The sequence below is a fragment of the Cryptomeria japonica genome, chromosome 10 (genome assembly GCF_030272615.1).
Source record: "Cryptomeria japonica chromosome 10, Sugi_1.0, whole genome shotgun sequence".
In the NCBI taxonomy this organism is placed as follows: Eukaryota; Viridiplantae; Streptophyta; class Pinopsida; order Cupressales; family Cupressaceae; genus Cryptomeria; species Cryptomeria japonica.
The window spans coordinates 510683130-510700165 of NC_081414.1; positions in this window are offsets into that span (position 1 = coordinate 510683130).

Sequence of the window (17036 nt, forward strand, 5' to 3'; positions counted from 1 at the left end):
AAACTCATATAAGCGATGCCACAATTTTTTTGAATCAAAGAACTATAGAATCATTATCCCATATAGCATAGAGCTATAATATCATATAAATATGATAAAAGGACCCTCCTTGAGGACCCCTCCATACATTTATTAATACTTTTCTCTTATTTTTGTATGAAGCTTAGTCTCTAAGAGAGAAGTACAAAGAGATCATACACAAACATAAAGGGATACTGGGTCATGACTATTTCATAACAATTACATTTGTATCCCCTTAACTCATAATAATAATAATAATTCCCCACTCCATTTAATCCCTTATACAACCTAAAGTGGGTACCCCTCCTGGATAAGGAAATTTTACATGTCACATTATTCCACACACTCCAATAGTTGCAAAAATAAGAAACCCTCAAGCTAAGAATTTTTTTAATAAAATAAAATAATAAGTTAAATATACCAATAAAAATCATAAAGAAATGATAGTCATAAAAATAAAGTAACCCAGTCACATTAAACAAGCACTTGAGGTAATAATACCATCTCAAATTCAAAATGACTAAATAGCCCAAAGAATTATAATTCAATATTGTGGGCTTTATGAATACAAGAAAAATAAGTAATTATCAAACAATCCAATAAGAGTTCACACATCACAACCACTTTGCAAATTCAATAAATCCACCTAAATGGATGATAGGAATGGTGGTCTAAAATTACATGAATATTATAGAGTATAGGATCATGTCAAACAACCACATGTCCTACACAACCCAAAAATCTAAAGAAACAATAAATAATTCAAAGACATGAGCATGGAGGGTCCTTTCAAAAGGAAACCATAGTTATGCAACAAAAAATAACTGCATGTTCCAACTAAACCCAAATATAATTACTCATACATACACAAGTTTATAGGAGGGTACCCAAACATGGATCGTATGCAATCTCCACAATTCCCTCCTTAAGAAAGATATCTTGTTTCACATACTCAAGATGTACAATAACAAAATTCATGAATATTCAAATGCCATAATTCATATCTCAATTTCATATTTTATTGCATGAAAGGTCTCATTAAACCCTATTAGGTTCATACTTCTAATTAATTATTTTGGAATGTAGTTCTTCTCATTTTATTTTCATATTGTAATTGCTAACCTATTTTAATCATATTTGAAAAATAGTTTATCCAATCATTTATTTCACATTAAGAGAATCCTAATTTAATCTTACACATTACACTTTGATTCAATCTTTATTTTTTATTATGTTTAGTTTTAATTGTCAACACAATATTTTAATATTTTATTTAAAATATATACAATGAAGTGATTGTTTTGTATATCCCAACCTAGTTTTCATACTTCCATAAAGACAGATAAGTTTATTTTCCTTTTCATATTCCAATTATAACCTTTACAATAATCACATTAGAGAATGAATTGCAAGAAATTCTAAGATGCATTTCTAAGTTTCCTTAATTTAGCTTTGACATGATAAAAAAATTTCTATTTATTTTATAAAAAATTTAGCATATAATAGTTATTAAAAATTATAGTCTACAATAATTTTCTATATTTAAGATTCTTCGTATTGTTAAAAATATTAGAAAAACACAATAAAAAAACATCATGACATAAGTAAGGTCCAAAATTCACTACACAATAACCATCCACTAGAAGCTTCCACATTTGGATACTAGTAAATAATGAATCATAACATCATTTTAACTTAATGTTAATCAAACATCTTTTAATTATCTCCTATTATTTGCATCATATCCATGTTTAAAATTGAACTAGAATACTTAATTTCAACTTGATTCATAATTTAGAATCCTTTATTTTATGTTCTTATCAACCTCTATAATCTACAAATAAATCTACCTATTCATTAAAGATAAAATCTATTATACATTTACTACCTTTCTCACAATTAAGATAATATCTAGTTTGTTGTAACACGACATTTTTTTTTTCCAAAATAATAATTCATTAGTCACTTGCATTTCTTTTATTATGACATTTTTCATCCTTATATCCTTCTAGATTTATTTAAAAGAAGGCAAACAAACTAGCAACCATTCATTAATACACGAAAATTTAGATTTGGCATTTTATAATATGACGAAGAATCTTTTGGGGGCTAGATTATTTTCTCTTTAAGGTTTTTCCCATGATATATCTCGTGTCATTTTATTGTGAGTTTCTATTTTGTGTATATTTATTCCTAATTGTTTGTATAACTAGATAGTCTACATATATATTAAAAAATATAATATTTATTTTTATAAAAAGATAATGAGATCAACAATCTCTCTCTCTCACACACACACACACATTTGTGCATACATATAAATAAGCATAATTACTACTTTGTTAAAAAAAAATTAGCAACTCAATTGATAATGCATAATAAATTTAATTACTTTCATATTAAAATAATGATATATATATATATACATATACATATACATACACACGATTTACAAGTTAATATCTAGAAAAGAGCTCCTTTCTATTAAAAGAAAAAGAAAAAAAAGATAATAAAATATTTTCAAAGCTTCAAAAAAAATAATATTATTGAATTGCTTCACATCTGATTAACCATTATAAAAGTAAAAATAAGTCCAAATTATGTATACGTAACATGCCAACACCATAATGTAGAGATTGGATGGAGATTGTAGTTAGACCAGCCACCCTCCCCACTATAGGCGGCATAATGGCGCCCCTCCCATCCGTAGATTCGACTCATTAATCACCCCGTTACTGCAAATTCAATAGGAACGAAACAATCCAATTCTTTCATCTTTCTTTTCTCGAAACTCTCCAAATTGTAATTTACCAGTCCATGTTTAAAATAAATATGCATTTTTGAGTAATTTCAAATCGTTGTGGGGTCAAAGAATCAAATCAAACCCCCACAGTCTATTTTTTGTGCCTTTAAAATCAGATTGAAGGTTGTAGAATGCAGTTGATAACCTCATTTTTCTCCCAAACACATCAAGCTAGATGTTCAGTTGATAATGAATGTTACCATCTTGTAGAAAGGAATGGCAGAAATCCCTTCAAAGTAAGCCTTAAAATCCATGCACACCGAACAACGTAGCAAGCCATGCATAAGATATTTGGAATGATGACTTCAAAATGATATGCTTCCACTCTTCTTTATGATTTAACACGATGGTCTTATTCCCTTGATCGATCGCATGGCACCATGTTTGCCTCCTTATACCCATGTTGGATCATTAACTCATCTAAGCTATCTACAACAAGACTATTTTGATCCAACCTTATTCTCATTTTGCACTTCATGATCTACTTGTTCTACGCCACATTAATACAAATAAGAGAGTCACTTTCAATATCGATGCTCAAGAATTTTTTATTTTTTTTTTGGATATAATGAATATAGTTTTCTTAATTATGCACTCATCTCAATTATATTTGAGTTTCATTTATTCAATTGGGATGAATCTACTTAGTGTTTCTTCTACACTCTTTGGAATTATATGAAGCTTTGATTGAAGCAAAAATATAAGGAATTTTGAGAATTGGCTAAACTTTTATTATTGAATAGTCTTAATTTGAAATAACATCAACTTGAGAAAGATTCTGTTCAACCTTAGGAGAAATTTGTTTGAAAATTCACACTTTAACTTTTGAAATAACATCAACTTGAGAAAGATTGTGTTCAACCTTAGTAGAAATTTGTTTGAAAATTCACACTTTAACTTTTTTTCTTTGACTCTTCAACTAAAAGTTGTTGCTCATTAAGAATTCATGAATTCCTCTCCTTCCATATATGAGAAACTAGAATCGAGGGACACATCTCATATATACCATCCTAAATTAAAATCACATGTAGTCAAGGCGGTCCATTATAAATAGTTTGATCACAAGGAAGAGCACTTGACCAACCTAGTGAATTATAGATCCAATATAGTAGCCCAAAGCAAACTGACAATTAAACAATTGATGGATTTTTTATCTATCCACTTTACAGCAGAAGGGACAAGATGAATGTACTTGACCTCATTAGTATCCTCTTATATGCTTAAATATCATCCTTGCAAATTTGTACCATGCCCCACTTGAGAAGATGAATGTGCTTGACCTCATTTGATCCATCTTAAAGTAATTACTCCATCATCTAATCCATTTTTTGAGTGATCTTAGAAGTTAATTATAATAAATAAGACATCGTATAAATACAAATAATTGAGATGAATACTTTTTTAATTAAAATTTTTCTAGTAAGTGAGTTGTAACCCTTTCTAATAATCAAATTTGGCCAAATAGGCACCAATAGTATCCTCTCACAAATTTGTCCTTATAAGACCTTTGAATAAAGGTACAAACTAAATGTTTTCTCTTGCAAGACAAATTTGATCCAATTTAATTAGTTCATGATCTTCTTATTCTACACTACATTAATACAAATAAGAGAGTCACCTCCAATACTAATTGCTAAGAATTTTTTCTAGAGATATAAAGTTTGAGTTCCTCCAATAATGACTCTAACTCTACTTCAGCATTGGAGTAGAGAATAAGCTTCTTTGTGAGGGCTCAAATGAGCTTGTTTGCAATGTCCTTAATTATGTACTCATCCCAATTAAATTTGAGTTATATCTAGATGTGTCATCAAATTTGAGTTTCAATTATTCAATTGGAGTGAATCTATTTGGTGTTTCTTCTATACTCTTCGGAGTTATATGAAGCTTTGGTTGAAGTAAAATTACAGGGAATTTTGAGAATCGACCAAACCTTCATTATTGCATTGTCCTAATTTGTAAGAACATGAGCTTGAGAAAGCTTCAAGTCCAACCATAGTACAAATTTGTTTCCAAATTCATACTTCAAACTTTTTTCTTTGGTTCTTCAACTAAAAGTTGTTGCTCATTAAAAACTAATCAATTCCTCTCCTTCCATATGTGCCAAACTAGCATTGAGGGAAACATCTCCCATATCCCATCCTAAATTAAATTCGCATTTAGTCAAGGCAATCCATTAAAAATAGTTAGGAGATCACAAGGAAGAACACTTGATCAATGTAGTGAACTATAGATCCAATGCCTACACTCTAAAGCAAAGTGATTATTAAACAATTGATGGCCTTTTATCTATTCACTTTAAAGCTTTAGGGACAATGAAAATGACCTTTTGTACCAATCTAGTTTTCAACATGTCACCTTTTAGTATCCTCTTACATTCTTATATCAACATTGCGAATTTGTACCATGCCCCGCTTGAGAAGATGAATGTGACTTATCTCATTTAAATCATCCTAAGTAAGTACCTAATTATCCAATCCATTTTTTCAGTTCCCTTAGAAGTTAATTATAATAAATGGGATATCATATAAATAAAAATCATTGAGATTAGTACTTTTATTGAATTAACTTTTTTCTAGTAAGTGTGATTCATCATCCTTTCTAGGATTCAAATTTGTTCAATAGACACCGATAGTATCCTCCCACAAGTTTTTCCTTAGCACTTTTGAATAAAGGTATGCCTAAATACTTTCCTAAGATTTTTGTTATATTTACTCAAGGATGATTTACTATCAACCTTTGAGTAGGTGTTCAGATGCAAAAGAAAAAGTGTTACACTTTTGATAATCAATGATTTGACCAAAAGAAAAAAAATTGTGTATCAAGGGTACCTGTTGTAAAATTAGCTTCATCTAGATCAGCTTCACATGCAAAATAATATTATTAGAAAAAATTTGATGGGTAATTGGTGATGAGTTACTCACAATTGACACTATACATATCTATGGATAATCTTTAGTGAAAAGGATTTGTTCTAAATTCCTATCAATCTTCAATAATATTTGTAACGTGACATTGGAAACAATAATAAAAATTAGTAATTTAATCATTTATGCATCTTCATTTATTCTAGGTCATAATTGTGTATTAGAGACACATTCACTATAAAAATTAACCATTTGAAATCTAATAAAATATATTTGACTGATCTAGTGTTTTTCTTTTACCTAAGTTCGTAAATTTTAAATTCGTTTATGGTCTAAGACTATTTTAGAAATTAAAAGGTTTCTCTTTTAATCCAACAATCTTATGCATCATTTTGTTACATCATAGAAAGAAAGAATTCGATATTCATGAATATTCAAAACACAAATTCATAAATTATAGTTATATTATTTATGCACAATTGAAAAAAAATTATTCAATATAACATCAAATTTATTTATTTAATGCCTTTTATAATTTCAATAGAACTAAAACATATATACTATTAGTATATACTAAAATTATAACTATTGAAGAGTAATTGAAGTCTCCAAACTTGTGGTTTGTATTATTGCAATAGTTAGGGTAAAATTACTATATATAATTATAATTATACACTGCAAGAACTACAATGTTCAACCAAATCAAGCCACAATATTTAATTTTATCAAACATGCACTTGTGATTTTTTATCGAAAGGAAAACTGAAGGAGAATATTTTAATAAATATCAAAGATTGATGAGATTTTAATGATCCGACTCCACATATCTCATCGATCTAATTTTTAATAGACTAATAAATAAATTATTGTGTAGAAATACTACATTTGTTAACATTAATGTCATCAATTATTTAATAAGTGCATATGTATATACAAATTGATCATGCGAAAAAAAAAAATAGTCATAAGGAAGACATCGCCTTATAATAATAACTTTAAATATTTCATGTTTAATTAATCATTTTTTTTCACCAATCAAATGTGATTATATATATATATATTGATAATCTTGTAAATCGGTTAACTATTGTATAGGGATTTTTATTTGTTTTTTGATCGGTAATTGGCCGAAGCCTGAATAGCTTTTGACTGGAGCTATGAACCAATGGGGACACAGTAGGGGGCCCCATCCCCATTACATATCTTTGAATTATTATTGTTATTATGTTTGATTAGATCGACCCCAAGACCTTTCTCATCCTATGGAAGGCCAAGAGTCACAACTTAGAATTCCACTTCAGATGTCCCTATTGGGAGTTGAACTTGGGTCTCCACAGTGAGAACCCAGTGTTTTAACCAGTTAAGCTCAATCCCTTGGACTATTGTATAGGGATTTGATTCACACTATTTAAATAAAATAAAATAAAAATTTAAATAAATTCTTAAACTGTTTCATGTTACACAACAAATATTTATACTAACATACCTAGATAAAGTATTCCAAAGATATCATATTTATTCATTATTACACTTAAAAAATTATCATATTATAATTAATATTAAATTATTATAAGATATGATTATGTTGTTATGTTTTAAATATTATTATTATTTTTTATATTTCCATTAAATTATTTACAAAAGCAAAAAATATTTTAGTACCAAATATTATTATTATATTATTATATTTCTATTTAAACTCTTGACCAAAACAAAAATTTTGTTAAGATATATTATTATTATAATATTATCATATCATTATATTGTTATTTTATAAACTGATTACAATGGTAAGGTCAAAGGCCAATGAGCTCACTGCCCTTGAGTGCACTTGAAAAACTAAGGCGCACAACCTTAGAGCAAGATACAATAAGGGCTTGCAAAAATTGAAAATTAATTCTTTAGGGAAAGATACATAAGTTCTAATAAACAAACATCAAAAAGGTTGAATTGCAAAGAACTGCATTCACCAAAATGCTAATCACAATTCACTATTCAAAAAACATCTCAATCTATCTTCATCACTACTATGCTATACATACGAACATTTGTAATACTTCACATTCACTTCACACAATATACACAATTCATTATTTTATCTACTTAGTCATTCCATCCTTTATATACCATCCACAACCACTATATTATCAACTAGGTTGGCCAAAACAAGTGTAGAGTGTACATGCAAAATGGTCAAAACAAAAACCAATCTCCAAGACAATGTAGAAGATAAATGAAATGTGTGAGGGATCACATCATGTCGACACACCTTCTAGACACTTCCAAAATAGATCTTATACAACTGCACACTACCGCATGGACCAAAATACCATAAGTTGGCCTTAAATAATAAACCTGTTAATTTGCACCAACACAACTGATTCAATCTTCAATATGGACAACCAAACATACTTGCAGATGACCAAAATATCTACACAAAACATCCATGAACCCAAAACAACGAATCACATCACTCTAACCAACTAAAGGTAGAGGAATGCAACACATCATGCACATTGTTACTCTATCACTAAACCAACTAGAACTCGGACCTGAATATCGTCAACTGTAAAACACATGAACATAATAAATCTGAAATATGATGAGAATATATATTCATAAGTACCATACTACAACCATGTGATCATCTGACACATATCTGCCACAATTTGGACCAAAGACCTGACTGATAGACTATTCACCAGAACAGTCATACTTCATTGAATCAAAACTATGGACCACAAAGACTAGCAGTAGAGTTTATAAAACAACACAATAAATCATTATTTGCTATCTCAATCACCTAAAGGCATTCTCCATACATCCGCTTAAATATTTTTTTATTTAGTCATTATAAAATACCTATTTTTACTTTATTGTTTATATTATATAATTTTATAATTATTGTAGCGTCCTAAAATTGCGACACTTGCAATTTCGACTGCATTTCGGTCTTCACGATGGCGACGCAACACGCAACCTGAATGGAGACCCCAAAACTTGCTCACGACATTGAAAACTGCATTTTTCAAGCACCCTGGCCTGAACCTCCTTGCACCCTGATGTCCCGGGAGGTGGGACCAAAGCGCCCAGTGCCCTGGTCCCTCAGGACCAGGGCGCCCAACGCCCTGGTCCCTGGGTCCTATTTTGGGCCCAATTTCCTAAGTGATATTGGGTCTTTTTGATTGCAATTTGGAAATATACTTCCCTGGTCGGCCTAAGGTCGGGAAAATCAGTCTATCAGCCCTAAATGACAAGTATATAAGCTACATTTTCTCTCTCATTTGGGAGATGAAGAGGAGATGTGTACAAAGCGTGGAAATTATACTCAAGCATTCAAGCATTCAAGCATTCAAGCAATTGATCATTCCAAGTCTCCATTCAAGGCTAAGTGTTGCATTCAATACAAGGATTCAACCATTGAAGAGGAGATCACATACAACATACAACATACAACATCTAAACCTTCGCACATAAGGATACAAACATCCTTAGAACAAGGTATTAGTACTTGTTTTACAGTCATTTACATTTACAGCTCTTGCTCATTTCTTGGTTAATTCCAAAACCGGGGTTTGACCTAAAGGCAAACCCCTAATCCCTAACCCCCCAATTGTCTTCGCTTTTCTGTGTGTAGGTTGCAGGTACGCGGCTGAAATTGAAGATCTGGAATCCTTGTGCAGAGACGAACAGATCCCCCTTCGTTTCGCGGATTTTTCGGAGGACTGTGGCGCCGGGCGCCATCGTCCCGACAACTTTTGCTCAAATTTGCAGGACAACGCCGTATCGACATTTTACTGCTAATCCCAGGTCCGCAGCTTCATCCTATAACCCGAACTCAATTTATAAGCGAATCTTTATGACTTTCTATGCATCCTTAGCTTAATTTCCTTAATCAACATTCTTTACAAAAGAGGGTAGCCTTGCTTTCCTAACCCTTGAAATTCATTTAGCATCCAATCTTACATCGTGTGGGATTGAATCTTATGAGTTTCAACCCCTCTTTTGAATGTAAAGTCTTCCCCCTAAGTGAAAACCCATCGAATCCTAGCGAACCTCCCTTCTCTCTCCTTGGAGTTAGAAGAGGGGAGACCAACTAGGGTTCGACCGCGATTTTCCGCTTTACATTTTGGTGAACCCGACGTGAACATCCTTTCTGATTTTTCATGCTTAGATCTGAAAAAAATTGATTACATTTCCATGTTTGATCTTTTGCAAAGTTTTAGAGGTGATTGCATTAAAACTCTAAAATTTCTTTTTAGTAATTAAACTTGCGAAATGTCTAAATGTTAATGCTTGTTTCAGATTTGTCCTTCTATTACAAATTATCAATTCATATTTGTGCTTTAATTCTGAAGATTAAGTGGTTAAAAGTCAAAACCCTAATTTTTGTAACCCTCTTGATTCAACCTTTGTCCGACAATTTGACCGATCAAAACATCTCCAAATCAGCTGTAACTTTGGATTCCGCAATAAAATCACAATATCTTTCATCCCTGAAAATTTGGAAAAAAGTTGCGAGGACCGTGTTGCACTCCGAGCGCCATCGTCCCCGACATTTTTTCCAAAATTTCGGGAGCGAGATCTTGCTGTATTTTCCTGCTAAAATCCAGAATTTTGGCTGATTTTGTCAATTATAACACTTTCAAAATTACAGTCAAAGTTGGTCTTGTGATTGCTTGGTCTAAGGCTCCTAATCATTCAAAAATTATCGAAACTGAAATTTTGTGTCAAAATTGTGTTCTTACTGTCTTAGATCTGAAAATTGTATTTGCATTCATTCGAAATTTCAGTGCTTTATTCAAATATTCGCATTTTGTGACTTTTGAAATTAAGTGCCTAATTACAACAACTTTGATTTCCGCTTTCAAAATTGAATTTTGCGTGAAATTGAGTCAATTTTCAAATTTTAAAATTTGCATTGCTCTTGACATTCCCTCTAAAATCATAAAATTCAAAATTTCAGTCTCCCTCTCTTTTTCAAAATTCAAATTTTGCATTTTTCGACAATCTTGATAGGGTTCAATTTTGAATTTGCAACTTTAATTTGGCCTATCTACAGATCGTAAAATCCCTCAATTTTTTCAGATTAGCTCTAAAATCATCATACCTTTCATCCCTGCAAATTTCGAAAAAAGTTGCAAGGACCGTGTTGCACTCCGAGCGCCACGGTCCCGAACATTTTTTCTGAAATTTCGGGAGACTGTTGTGATTGCATTTAATAGCTTAAATCTGGAAGATTGGCTGGTTTTACTGAAAATTGCTACCTCTAAAATCAAAATCTTCTCTCTCTCTCTAGTGCATGAGTTTTACAACAATAAGCCCTACTTACACTATTCCCGTTAGACGAAGCTGTAGAATTAAGTCTTTCCGAGGTTTAACTACTGAGGAGATGGAACCTAATTTGAGTAGTCTTTTTAACAAGGACATGGGTAATTCCTCTAATCCTCCTAATGATGAAGAAGCTCCCCATGAAGTTTCTGTTGAACAACTTTCCAAATTGGATAACCAATTTGACGATTTTCACCAATGGATGTCTCATGAGTATCCCGATAGTCAAGCTCTTCCTTTAATTGAGGGTCTAAAACGTATGCTTCAAAGTGATAAGAATGGAATTGATGTTTTACGTGGTATCGCACACATTGTGGATTCGAATGTGATGCCTATGAAGAGTTGTGCTGAATCTTTAGGTTATACACAACCTCCTACACAAGTCAATCATTCTATTCCTTTGACCACTTCTATTGCTAGTTTACCTACCTTTACATCGAACATCATGGCTACCTCTATACAAGACATTCCTCCTGTGATTACCAGTCATGGGGGCAATCCTCCTTCTTCAATTAACCCTATTCCTTCATTTAATCCGACTTCTTCATTCATTCCTTCAATAAGTGTTCCTATTACATCTTCACAAATGAACATGACACAAGGGGGCAATTCATTTAACCATTCCATTCCTCCTTGTAGTGTTCCTCCTATCCAATCATCCCCTATGGTTGACTATCATAGGGTCCCACCACCTTACTCTTTACCATCTTTCAATAACATCACACCTCCATCTCAATCTAACACACCTAATATGAACTCTTCGACTGAAGCTACCATTAATAATCTAGCACAAACTGTCTCTTCTTTACAGCAACAAATTGCCTCTATGAATCAATCTAAGTTTAGTGTGCCCACATTTGATGTTGCGAGCCCACTTTCTCTTGACATTGTTCGAGCTATTCCTCCTAAGCATGTTGAAATCCCGCATTTGGAACTTTATAATGGTAAAGGAGATCCTCTAACACATGTTAAGACTTTTCAAACAATTTGTACTGATTTTGCTTATGACCAAAGGTTGCTTGCAAAACTATTCACCAGAACATTAAGAGACAAAGCCCTACAATGGTATTGCTCGTTGCCTTCTTATTCTATTACTTCTTTTGAACAACTTGCAAATGCTTTCATTCAACAATTTCAAAACAATATAAGTCCTAAAGTTACTTTGATTGATTTAATGAATTGTAAACAAGGTGTTAAAGAAAAAGTGACTGATTTCATTGGTAGATATAAGCATTTGTATGCTCAAATTTCTTTTCCAGTGCCTGATAATGATATTCAAAGAATCTTTATTTCTAATTTGCAAAAAGATATTCGAGACAAACTTCTGTTTTCTGAGTTTACTTCTTTCCAACAGTTGTGCGCCACTCTTCACAATTATCAACTGACTGTGAGTCAAATGGAACAATCACATCCTATGGCTCCGAGTGATAAGGGTGATAGCAGTCAACAACCATTTGGGAAGTTTAAACCGAACAGAGATTCCATCAAATTCAATGAAAACATCATCAACAACAATGTGAATGCAGCATCAGGTGTGCCTCCTATTTCTAAATTTTTCAAGAAAGAAAGAAAGTATACTCCTTTGAATGAATCATTGCATGATATTATGAATAAGTTATTGGGACAAAATGTGCTTACCCTTCCTCCTATAAGACAAATTGATCCTGCAAAGATTACTTCACCTTATTTTGATCACAAAGCTTTTTGTCACTTTCATCGTCAGCCTGGGCATGATACTGAAAAATGTTTTTCTCTAAAGGGTAAAATTCAAGATTTGATTGATAATAATACTATTTCTGTTTCTGGAGTGAATGATAAAGGCAACACATCTGTAGCTCCTCCTAACCAAAATCTTCAGATTTTTACTGATCCATTACCTTCTCATACTTCTCATACTTCTAATGTGATTGAGGCTAATGATTCCTCTTTCTCATCTGATGGTCTTGTGTCTATGACTCCGAATGTGATTAACTTTGTAGAGCAGCAAGAAAACCCTAAAGAACCCTCCATCACATTTGATTCTAGCGAAACCATTAGGGCACCTGATGGTCCTTTATACATAGTTGCAAAAGTCAAGAATATGCCTTGCCGTGGAGTGCTTATTGATCCTTCGTGCATGGTTAATGTTATTACTGAAGAATTTCTTTTTACTTTGCAATTGAATCAAGTGATCTATGACAAAACAGATGTGATTGTGAAACTATTTGATGCATTTTCTTCTCCTGCAATTGGTTCTATTACATTGCCTATTGAGGTCCATAACAAATCCCTTGATGTGAACTTTTCTATTATTCCTTCTTCCGAACAATTTCGTGTGAAGCTTGGCTATCCTTGGCTATCTTCCATGAAAGCTATTGCTTCTCCTATTCATAAGTGTTTGAAATTTCCCCATAATGGTGAAGTTGTTACTGTCAATCATAGTCTCTTTAAACCAGCTGAAAGAACCTCTAGTGTTCCTATTGATTACTTTTGGCCTAAACAATTCCAATCTCTTCCTCCGCGAAGTGATCATCTTTTCAAATCTTATCAAAAGTGGAAAACAGATATGATCCTATCTCTAAGTGAACCTAGAGCACCTAAACTTGACATTCCTATCATTCTTGAGAAGGAAATTTTTCCTTTGAAAGACAAAACTAATGTCTTTCCCCAAGAAGATTCCCAACCCGTCCCTATGGATGCGACTATGTCTATGCCTAATAAATCTTCTAAAAATAGACCTATACCTCCTCGTCATGATGGACTTGGTCTTCTTCCTAAACTAAAAACTCCTCCTTTATATGGAGCAGTTCCTCCTCCTGCCTTCTATAGAGAGAAGAGACCTTCTTCTTCTCCTATTATCCAACCTAAGAGACCACAACCTAAACACCCAAGTGATAGGGATGAGAACATTCCTCCTCCTCTATCTTCTACACTTCCTACTAAGACTAGACGTAATCGTTCTGCACGGGAACGTCGACGAAAGCGTCGTCTTAGGGCTCAAGCAGCTGCTTCTCAAACTTTACAATCTCCAAAAACACCTTCAACAAGCATTATTCCATTTTCTCCTCAGCCGGATATTGAGCCTAAATCTCCTAAACATAAGATGCATGATGGTCTTGATCCTGTGCGAGTTAAAGATCCTATTTTTATAAATCTTGATGATGATATAGATGAAAATATTACTCCTCTTGCTTCTGATAGTGAATATGAACTTGTTGATGTTGATAACCATTTATCTAATGAATTTTCTAAAGCACTTATCCTAGCTCCTAGACAAGAACAATGTGGCTTGGAACATGAACATAGCCCTTGTTTGGATCTTGTGATAGCTCCATCTGCTGTGTTGGATGTTCCTCCTCTAGCGTGTTCCCTGCCTTCCCGAAACATTGATCAGCAAGATCGGGGGGTAGATGACATGCTAGACTAGTTACATTAGCATAGCAGACTCTCTCCCCCTCTCTTTTGTTACTTCTTCTATATGTTATTCTCATTCTTCTATTTTGTCGTCCTTAGTGTTGTCTACTTGAGGACGATGCAAAGCATTGAGATCTCTCGATCTCTCTCATGTTGACTCAAAAGACACATGTGTTCCCTTCTTCTAGGTGACCTTCCTTGATTGGGGAATGAAGAACAATTATGCATACATACATATGATATATATACATGATTTATCATACAGCATACTGACCCCAAGGAAAGCAAAGTCACCTCGTGCTTTGTGTTTTGTGTCTATTATCCTTGGGCTTATCTCACACTTGGGGGCTAAATCCTTGCGATAATGGGCTCCTTTTCCCTTTCTCATTTCTTATGTGTATCACTATGTTAAAACAATCACCCCCATTGAGGCGTGTGCGATCGCTTTAACGTAGGGGGGCATACACCCTGTCTATCCTTTCAAAGATACTTGAAAATTTCTTGGCAAACTTAGCTTTGTCTTGAAGATTTTTGGTATTTCTTTTGCATGACTCATAGCGAGGGAACCTTACTACTGACAGTCATGGTTCTTCCTCATGATCTTCCCTTTTACTTTGTCAATCGAAGTTGTAAGATCCTTAGTCCACTGGGGGCTTGGTGTATCTTGCCTCCTTGACATGGTGAAAGTCTTTCAACGTTGTTTCCTTGTACTTTACCGGAAGTATGAGCATACATACTCCCGCTAAAGTGGGGGCTAAATGTAGCATCCTAAAATTGTGACACTTGCAATTTCGACTGCATTTCGGTCTTCACGATGGCGACGCAACACGCAACCTGAATGGAGACCCCAAAACTTGCTCACGACACTAAAAACTGCATTTTTCAAGCACCCTGGCCTGAACCTCCTTGCACCCTGATGTCCCGGGAGGTGGGACCAGAGCGCCCAGCGCCTTGGTCCCTCAGGACCAGGGCGCCCAGCGCCCTGGTCCTCCAGGACCATGGCGCCCAGCGCCCTGGTCCCTGGGTCCTATTTTGGGCCCGGTTTCCTAAGTGATATTGGGTCTTTTTGATTGCAATTTGGAAATATACTTCCCTGGTCGGCCTAAGGTCGGGAAAATCAGTCTATCAGCCCTAAATGACAAGTATATAAGCTACATTTTCTCTCTCATTTGGGAGATGAAGAGGAGATGTGTACAAAGCGTGGAAATTATACTCAAGCATTCAAGCATTCAAGCATTCAAGCAATTGATCATTCCAAGTCTCCATTCAAGGCTAAGTGTTGCATTCAATACAAGGATTCAACCATTGAAGAGGAGATCACATACAACATACAACATACAACATCTAAACCTTCACACATAAGGATACAAACATCCTTAGAACAAGGTATTAGTACTTGTTTTACAGTCATTTACATTTACAGCTCTTGCTCATTTCTTGGTTAATTCCAAAACCGGGGTTTGACCTAAAGGCAAACCCCTAATCCCTAACCCCCCAATCGTCTTCACTTTTCTGTGTGTAGGTTGCAGGTACGCGGCTGAAATTGAAGATCTGGAATCCTTGTGCAGAGACGAACAGATCCCCCTTCGTTTCGCGGATTTTTCGGAGGACCGTGGCGCCGGGCGCCATCGTCCCGACAACTTTTGCTCAAATTTGCAGGACAGCGCCGTATCGACATTTTACTGCTAATTTCAGGTCCGCAGCTTCATCCTATAACCCGAACTCAGTTTATAAGCAAATCTTTATGACTTTCTATGCATCCTTAGCTTAATTTCCTTAATCAACATTCTTTACAAAAGAGGGTAGCCTTGCTTTCCTAACCCTTGAAATTCATTTAGCATCCAATCTTACATCGTGTGGGATTGAATCTTATGAGTTTCAACCCCTCTTTTGAATGTAAAGTCTTCCCCCTAAGTGAAAACCCATCGAATCCTAGCGAACCTCCCTTCTCTCTCCTTGGAGTTAGAAGAGGGGAGACCAACTAGGGTTCGACCGCGATTTTCCGCTTTACAATTATTAATAGGTATTTTATTAAATTATTACACAAGAATGGGGACCACAAGTGGCGGATGGATATGGGTAGGAATAAAATTTGAAAATTTGTACTAGTGCAAAGTTAGAGGATGGAACAGGGTTCCACAAGGGATTGGAGTTTGGTACAAGGATGGTCAGGGAGTTGGCCAATCGAGCATACAACAATCAAACAATCATTATTTTCATCGAGGAGGCATATTTAACAAGAGGTATCATCATCCAAATTGGCAGTAGACTCAACCACCAAAAATGACTTAGCAAAGAGAAGCAGGGGATATGAGATATTTGTGATGAAACCCAGTTAGAAAATATTCGAAAACCAGAAGATAAAAAACGTTTTTGGAATAATTTTTTTAAGAACTCTGAGGTAGATTTGAAATCTAATAGCACTCAGAATGAAGGAGTTAAACCTGAGCATCTTTCATCTTTTATATCCTAGCCGAACACTATTCCTTTGCAAAATCCAAGGTTTCTCATAGAGCCAAACAACATTTCGATCCAAATTGGAGATCAACACTTCCCTCCTAGAAGAGCACCCTTCAATCCAATTTTTTTTAAAAGCATCATAGGTCTCCTCATAATATCTAATC